General features: G+C 43.1%; 1 protein-coding gene across 2 annotated transcripts in view; it reads left to right on the top strand.

The window, feature by feature from the left end:
• The first annotated feature begins 3,444 nt into the window (after positions 1-3,444).
• Positions 3,445-9,430, top strand: part of LOC137259880 (cholinesterase-like) — a 75,069-nt gene continuing 69,083 nt past the window's right edge. Inside the window, exon 1 of one of the 2 annotated variants that reach the window (XM_067797515.1) lies at positions 3,445-3,707. The gene's annotated coding sequence lies outside the window, so the exon portion shown is untranslated. Of the gene's footprint in view, positions 3,708-4,270; positions 4,384-9,430 lie in introns of those variants that run through there. The other variant, XM_067797514.1, reaches the window with a different exon arrangement.

Genomic DNA, 9,430 nt, shown 5'->3' with positions numbered 1-9,430 from the left:
ATCAACAACAACCAAGGAGTTCCGAATGTGGCCAATTAAAGTCGTCATATATATTGTTGTGAACGGGATATTTCACTCGGTGTATTTTAGTTTTGAATGTTTTATTCTCTCTGTGTGTGTTTGTGTGTGTGTGTGTGTGTGTGTGTTTGTGTGTGTGTGTTTGTGTGTGTGTGTGTGTGTGTGTGTGTGTGTGTGTGTGTGTGTGTGTGTGTGTGTGTGTGTGTGTGTGTGTGTGTGTGTGTGAGGGGTCAAACGTCCCCCATTTGCATTCGCTCAGTGTATACCTGACGTGACCCTTTAATTTTGGTGTGGGGTGTGTGACGGGCCTAATGGTTGCCAAAAAGACCCGTGTTCGATTCCCCACATTTGCACAATGTATGAAGCCTACACTCGGTGTCACCAGCCGTAATATTGCTGGTATATTAAAAAAAAATTTTGATGGGTGTTTACATATTTCTTCAAAGAAAATATTAAATTTTCTGTTTTGATGACGTAGATATGTACAGCTATATCATATAGATCCGCCTGGATGAAGGAGGTGTTGCTTATCACCAATCGGAGTTTAGAATCCCTCAAACACATTAATAAATAATGGAATGAGCTCGTACACGTTCTACCAAACCATTGAGCAATTTAAGATAACTCGCGGCTCTGCATTCACGAAGAACTGTTCATTCTTTAAGTATGTATGCATTTGTGCCATGCATGCGGACATACATTTGTGCATGATTCTAAGCTGACGCGTGTTTACATTTCCTGATATATTTCTTGCTTCCGTTTGAGCGGATATATGTATGCGTATGTCTGTGTTTATTAAAACATCGTCACTGCTGGATTCCATGCAGGTTTATAAGATCCCGGAACTGTTGTTTTCAGCAGCACAAGGGTCGTACCTTACGGTCTTGCATCAACGTGCAAGGTCAACTCTTACTCCTTCGGGTTCTTAACACAATCTGCCTGTTTCAGCAGCCGGATGGACACACTCACGCAAGTCAGTAATTACCTTCAGATTCCGCTATCGAACATTTAAATGTCCATGCTGAGAACACAAATTGTCCAAGTCACGAAAGAACGGCGTCTAAAATAGACGGAAAATGGAATGTTTAAAACCATTTTTTTCCTGATTCGTCCAAAAGTGCTTCTAATCACGAAATGTTACGTCAATATCGTCTCGGTCCACGAGATTGCATTACAGCAAAATCAGTCTAGGCTTCAGGTCAGCCACTGAAAGAAATTAGGCAGCTACCATTCCCTTCTCTGGTCTGCAGTCATACAGCACCATGCGATCCAACTTGACTTGATTACAAATGAGCATGTTCTTTTGGATGATCTCCATCTGACATTTTGTCCTTCAGTCTCTGTCTGTTTGACTGTCAGTCTGTCAGTCTGTGTCTGCCTGTCTGCAACTGTTCGACTGTCAGTCAGTGGTTGTCAGTCTTTGTCTGTCTGTCAGTCTCTATCAGTTTGATTGTCAGTCCGTGTGAGTCAGTCTATGTCTGTTTGACTGTCAGTCTGTGTGTGTCAGTCTGTGTCTGTCTGAATGTCAGTTTGTGTCTGTCTGAATGTCCGCCGGAGTCTGTGTGATTGTCAGTCTTTGACTGTTTTACAACCAGTCTATGTATGTCTAACTATTCGTCTGAGTGTGTCTGATTCTCATTCTGTGTATGTCTGAATGTCAGTCAGTGTCTGTCTATCAGTCTGCACCAGTCTGATTGTCAGCCTGTCAGTATATCAATCTGTGTTTGTCAGTCTGTGTCTGTCTGAATGTCAGTCTGTGTCTGTCTGTCTGACTGTCAGTCCGTTTCTGTGTATGTGTGGCTGACTTATAGTCTGCGTCAGTTTGATTGCTAGTGTGTGTCTGTTTGACTCTCAGTCCCTGTCTGACTACCAGTTCACGTCTGTCTGAAGATCAGTCTGTTTCTGTCTGATTGTCATTCTGTGTATGTCTGTCTGTCAGTCTGTACCTGTGTGATTGCCAGCCAGTGTCAGTCTGTCAGTCTGTGTCTGTCTGAATGCCAGTCTGTGGGGTGTTTTATCTGTTATTATCTGTTTTATCTGTTTGTCTGTCAATCTGTGTCTGAATGTTTGTCCTTTTTACCTACGAGGGCTGACTGGCAATATCGGCCAGCGTTCATATTTCCCATACGATGCCCCATGGCAATACATCACTTTGGCATGGTGACATGACAGCATGAACAATGCCATGACTTCAGGTTCTTCTGTGACGATGCTTTGCGTTCTCCATGCGACGGAGGCGCGTAACCATGCTGTGTTTGAAAGTAAATATGGGCCTATTTTCTTCAACTTGTCGACTTCGATAATAAACAGAATGTTATAGTCATGCCCATGTTATACTATGTTTACGACACTCATGCTTAAATATCGGCATATCCCTCAGTCTGGTTCGGGAAATACAAACATTTAGGCACACATGTCGTAAACATAGTATAACATGGGCACCTTTATAATATCCTCTATGTATGTCTGTCTGAATGCCTCGTTGTGCTTTTCTCCCTGCATTCTGTACGTCTTTTCGTGTCTGACTATCTCAATGTTTGCATCTTCCCTACTATTCGTGTGTCCCCTTGACTGTCCTTTTGCCACAGTATGTATATTGTATCTCTATACATATCGTTACTCGATTGTGCACACGCCTCTGCCCAATTCTCTAGGTATAGACCCACTTGTCAGATCTTATGTGACTGCTGAAGAGTTACTTGAAGTTCTCTTCTGACACAGAAAAAGTTTATACTTAAACTACATTCTGTCTGATTCCGAGCGCACCTTTAACACAGTAGGTCTTTTTCATTGTTGAAATCTGATTTCAAAACCAACAGCTAATAATACCGACTGCCCGCATACCAGAGCATTACACCCCTATCAAACACAACAACCAAACACACATCGAACCCAATCCATGAAAACTATTAATCGAAATCGGTTTCCTTTGATGGAGATTTCTATATCTGCTTCGTGCGATCCATTTCAGGGCGTCCGCAGCACTGATGAAATGTGTGTGTATTTATCATGATGTCGTCCTTCCATCAATATGCCCGCGTGGCTGTCCGTCATTCCTCTTTCCATCACGTTCCGTCCCGCTCCAGAATGCCTCTGATCCATAACTGATTCCGCCATTCGTTCTGTATATGCAGCGGTCGGGCACGATCTCCGCGAGGTCTGACTGTAAGTCTATCGATCTAACCAACTACCGTCTCTGATCGCAAACTGCCTTCATTCACCAAGGGCTGCGACTGGTGTGATGGACCAGTATTGCCCCCCGTATGTGCCGTCTGCTCTCTGCATGCTGCTATGGACTGTAACTGGGAGTACAGTGCGTCTGTTGCAGACTCATCAAAGTCCCGCATCAAAGAGAACGTGATGTATCAAACACCAAGCGCTCAGGCGATGACCGGAAGTGAGGAACGGCTCTGGTGACGCCTAATTACGACAATTACTTCAGCTACTCGACAGTACAGCAGTGCCGGTGTGAGCCGTGGACGGCGAGTTAGCGCGACAGCAGCACATGGCATACCAACACGGGATCTGTTTCAAATGGGATAATCGCGTCATTCGAAGCCCGAGACTAGTGTGAAGCTCTGTCACTATGTGTCCCAGTGTGTGGAGGGCCTATCTGAATCCGAGGTGTGCAGCCTGTAACACCCACAGAGCCGTTCTGCACGAGGCGCCCGCCACACAGCTGTCAACACGTAAGTAGTTTTGTTTCTTCTGCATGTTCAAAAACATTTACCTGTGATACAGGTGACCCTAGGACATATAGTCCTCAAGGTAGGAACCAACCAAATAATGCTACCCTATCACTTCAATGTATTATCTGAAACAGTATTATAGTGGGCTTTCGACGTTAGACTTGGGGATTTTGCAATGATTACTTACCAAAGTACGCTTCCTTCCTACAGGAACGCAATAAAAATCAACAAAAAGTACATAAATAATCTCAATTATCGATAATCTTGGTGTCCTTTAACATAACCTATCATTAGATGTGCTTTATGCTTTCAGAACATAGTGATATTAATAACCCACACAGTTTATACTTTCACATTATAGGTTAATGAAGTGTATTGAGCATAAATATATATTGCCCCAAGTAATGTCGACAGCTGTTGATGATGGTTGACTGGCAATGTGACCCTTTGTCTCCAGTTTTAGACAGTATGTTTAAAGTATCTAGTATACAATAGGTAGATGGAGGCTGCCAATGAGGAAAGATGCAGGTGGTGTAAGCTGGGTACCACTAAACTCTCGCACTGACAGGTCTAGTCGTTCTATTCTGAAACAGCAACACACAGCAACACGACGTCAAACGGATAGTGCTGTTCCTGCTGAACCGTCAGGATGAACTCATTTCCAGGATATATGTAGGTAATTCACACTTACATTTATCTGGTTAAATGTAGACAGTTCTCCTAAGATCACCTGGATGTCCGGTCACACGGAGGTCTGTATACACGGGTAGGGTATTAACGAACTAGACCATTTGACGAATGCTGCTGTGTAAAGATACGATTGGTCTGCTATGTTGCAAACTTATGGACTATAGACAATGATGGTATGCTGTTCTGGACAGTCAAATGTCGTTAGTGGTTTCTTACAGGTCATTATGGAGAGAACTGTATATATTTAGTACTGTGAAACTTTCAGAACAGGTGCGAGTACAGGTAGTTTGTTATCGTCTGTTTAGACATGGGCGATATTTAGTACTGACAAACGCTGATAGACGCATGCTGCCATGAATTGATCAGAAAGATACAGAGAGTCAGATTCAGTTGGACGGATGCACACACAGACACGCGCGTTCACACATTGACACAAACAAACGTAGACGGATGCATAATAAAGAGTATTACACGCATAGATACGTTAACTAACGTAGCGATAGAAATACAACGTACATGTATATGAGCTTGACAAAACTGGTAAAGTCCTAGTCGTATGCAACAGTGTCAGCTCTACGACGTGGTACACTGACCAAACCGGATTGTTTCTCCAGTCCCAGTGAGTGCCGGCTTATACTGCTTCCACTGTACACATATGTACAGTAGCAAAGCGAAGGAGACAAATGCTGGTGAGCAACGTGCTAGTTTCGAAGGAGACACACATGCTGGTGAATAACGCGCTAGTTGCCTTGGGATTAGTACATCTGGCATTGCCTCACACAGGATGAGCTGCCAAATGTAGTTTCCGATTTGATCGAAGCCCTCACCCTTGACGACACTGTTTCAGCTCCGACGCATGATCAACCTGGTCACAGAAGCGGGAACATAAGTGTACACATACCTGTATAACAAGTCTTGGTCGGGTGCCACATCTGCCCCTGAAGACCTGAATATGTACCAGTTATATGTGGGCAGTTAAGCAGCCTAATGACCCGAAGTGACAGACTGAAATACCCAAAATGATATTATGTGGAATTTGTGGTGAAATATCGTTAAAATCGGTGTAAAGTCGTATTCACTAGGAATGTTACAAAGCCGAGATAGTTCAGCGCCATCTGTCTACTGACGACACTAACATCGGTTTGCATCTTGCTCCATGTTCTCGACCGACAATCGCTTTCACATAGACCTGATCAGTGAAAATCTGGATATAACAAGACCCGTGATCTCGTCCTTCATTCAGTCGTATTTATGGGCTGATATTGTGCACATATCTCATGCAACAAGGCCCGTGATCTCGTCTTTCATCCAATCGTTCTGAACATGTCTCATGTGACAAGGCCCGTGATCTCGTCCTTCATCCAGTCGTTCTGAGCATGTCTCATGTGACAAGGCCCGTGATCTCGTCTTTCATCCAGTCGTTCTGAACATGTCTCATGTGACAAGGCCCGTGATCTCGTCCTTCATCCAGTCGTTCTGAGCATGTCTCATGCAACAAGGCCCGTGATCTCGTCTTTCATCCAATCGTTCTGAACATGTCTCATATAACAAGGCCCGTGATCTCGTCCTTCATCCAGTCATTCTGAACATGTCTCATATAACAAGGCCCGTGATCTCGTCCTTCATCCAGTCGTTCTGAACATGTCTCATGTGACAAGGCCCGTGATCTCGTCCTGTAATCTATCACATTTATCAGCTTAATACCGATAACATAGTGTTATTATGGCCTGAGATTGTGCCCAGCTCATACAGAGTTAGTAGAACTTTGCTCTTTCCTTTGCTATAAACAGCCGATCGATCAGCGATATGTTCATAACTGATCCTAAATTAAGAGAAGAAAATAATCTCTCCAACCAGAAATCGAAGTGAACCAATGCAGAAAAACTGACGACTGAGAACAAACAATCCAGAAATAGACATGTCCTTCAGCGTCTTACTGAACCGTGAGCAGTGACACGAAAGTTGCCAATAATTCGGTTAAGTGAGTATTAGGACCTTCACATGTTTAACTTTTTAGTATGTTTTTGCACGATTCACCATCGCCAGCTTACAAAGAAATTAATCCGCAATTACATCGTGACATCTGGTCTTATCATAGAAATGAGAAGTTTGTCCAGGCACACACGTGTGGTTGAATAGTTTTGAGCCTTCGAGGTATATTGACGGGGTCGGTTCTTCATAGAACTGGTCCTTGATCTAACTGACGTCGAAGGTATAAGTCCATTAGTGTAAAAAGAGTTCCGGGTCAGAAATGACGTCATAATTTGTGTAATTGTTGTCTGACAGTTTTTGCTCCCTAGAAATCTGACATGACCAAATCTGCTATAACTGAAGATCACCAGCGTGATTAAGTCAGTAGTTGAGTGTGTACTGCAGCTTTAATTCCAGGGCCAGAACAATGTCATGCATTGTAGTCTTGGTTTTACTAGGTGCGGTAGCCAGTGTCCCGGGTTCAACGCAAACACCCGGGTTCGATTCCCCACATGGGCACGATGTTGGAATATTCAAATGGCGTAGAACTTGATAGTCCTTACAACACGTTAACCATTACTATTGACTACTATTAATGAGCCGACAATTTGGAAAGTAGAATTCTCTCGGAGCCACACAACATCGAAGCAATTGCCAGTTTAGTTTATAGAACAGCCATTTCCTTTCCGGAGCAGACGTGAGCTGTTTTTGCTTTGAATGATGGTGTGTTTCTTTGTGCTTTTGAAGAACTCAGGTCTCATCTCTGTTTACAAATCGATCAATTGTCAAGAGTCTGAACCCTGGGAATCAAGGGTGCCGGAACATGTGGCACATCCTGTTCATTCCTTTGAATATTCTGAAGTCTGAAAGATGTCGATCATCCATAATCATATCACATGTCGAATGAATATTTCGTAGGGACAGAAGGTCTTCGATGTGTTGAAACATCTTCAGGATTCTCTCATCTATTGGACAACGGTTCCTTTCAGGGGCATCACCTGCGGTATGTATCAAATGATAAAATTGACAGCCCACCAAACCACCTGCTTGATGACTCCGGCGCCCCTATGCATGACTGTTTTGATGATTAAGCATGACTGTTTGGGGGACTAAGCATGACTGTTTTGGGGGCTTAAACATGACTGTTTTGAGAATTGAGGTGAGCAGCTATGGCTTTTAGCAATATTCCAGCAAAGTATGTCGAGGAACACCGGAAATCGGCTTCACATATTTTGTGAGAATTCGAACCCAAGCGGAGGTTTTAACTTTGGAGTGTTGATACTTGATGCCGTGACAGGAATTGTTTAACGGCCTGTTGTTGCAGACATGTTCTGGTTTGTGTATTTGGTTTTAATGCTCCTCGTGACCTCAAGAAGCACAGTACTATGTAATCGAGCAAAGTGGACGATACATCTTTCATAACTTGCCTACGACTCCCCATTTCCCAGAGAACCCAATCCTATCCCCACCCACTTCTATCCGTTGGTATTACTAGTCTGTTGATAAACGGGATGTAAAACCAGACTTAATCACTCGATTCGGCTGCTCGCTGAGATAGGGCAGTATTGGACCTGCTGTTCTTTCCCCAGCCAAAACTTGCACTGGCGCCCTTCATCGATAGTACTCAACAAACATATCGAACAGGACCCCAACGTTTAATCTTTCTAAAGATGCGCGTCTGTGTTGTAGCACGTGGAGTAACGAGTACTTGTTAAACCTCACAATTCATTGTTAATGATCAGGCTGTCGACACACGTCAAGCGAAAATTTCACTTTTTCATCAAAGTGGACATTTATTTGAAGTATGACGGTAGCTGAGACTGCTCACTATGAAGACTTGATAGCTCGGTGGTGTTTTAGACATCAGGTCTTGTCACTTTGAATGTACAATACGTCGGTAACCTAGGTAACAAGACGTTTCTGGGAAAGGCGAGGATCTTCATAGACAAGGATTGAAATAAATTTATCATTTTATATGCATTTCCTAAGAAACTGGACGGGTTAATAATGCGCCGTCTTCTTGGCATATGATTGAATACTTTCATGGGCGAGAACCAGCATGACATGAAGATAGTGCCCCGGTATCTGAGTGTGGCGCTAGTGGAGGGGGCTCGACAGGGTGGGACTGGAACGGGTGGGGCCTGGATGGATAGGCCGGGACTGAAGCTAAAACGTCAGGGTGAGGCGGGTGATACGGGTGATGTAAATGACTGTTTACTAGCATTTTTCAAAGGCAACAAGTCGTCTTAATTGGCGTCTCGGACAAATTTATTTCATTACCTGTGCCATTCCCAGTTTATTTGGTGCTCCAGTACTCTCCAATTCTCTTTTTGAAGTGTTCCTTTTAGCTGAAATATCGTTTCTCATTCACAAATGCGAGCATGACGTTCGTCTTTTCATTTATGTAAATCTGAGGCCCCGCTGTCACGACGTGACGTACGTTATTTCATTCAGAGAGATAATTTAATACACTGCCTGCATGTTTCCGGAAAGTTCATCATTTCGTAGGTGTGGAAGTGAGATCCGGGGGTGTTTTGCTCTTTTATTTTCTCTCGTTTTGTTTTTTGTTTGCTTTTTGTATGTTTGTTTGTTTGCTTGCTTTACGTTGCGTTAATAGTATCTATTGTTAATCTAACAATAGTGCTTCTAGACACATGAGCTTTCCCATTAAATATTTATATATTTCCAAAGCATATTTCTAGTCTACAGAGAAATGCTTCATAGAAACTTTGATATCGTCATAATGAGCTTTATATATAAAGTATTTTAGGTGCGTAGTTTCAAACTCAGATATTTGCCGTGTGATCTGTTGAACCATACAAGAGGGATTCTGCAGGAATCTCTTGCTGAAAAGAAACTTTTCATAAACATTTATCACTGAAACATTGTTAAAACTTCACCAGAATGTGATGACTGTAAACCTTTGGAGGATGTTTTACATCATTTTTGTAGTTGTGAAAGAAAACATCAGGTTAGTATTGGTCTTCAGGAACTTGTGCTTGTCATGAAAGTCGACTAACGGGACTCGCTGACTCGGTTAACATGTGGTATCCTATCCCCTG

This window comes from Haliotis asinina, chromosome 13 (assembly GCF_037392515.1).
Source record: "Haliotis asinina isolate JCU_RB_2024 chromosome 13, JCU_Hal_asi_v2, whole genome shotgun sequence".
Lineage (NCBI taxonomy): Eukaryota > Metazoa > Mollusca > Gastropoda > Lepetellida > Haliotidae > Haliotis > Haliotis asinina.
Note: the sequence above shows the minus strand (reverse complement) of the source record. Positions and strands in the feature narration are given on the sequence as shown.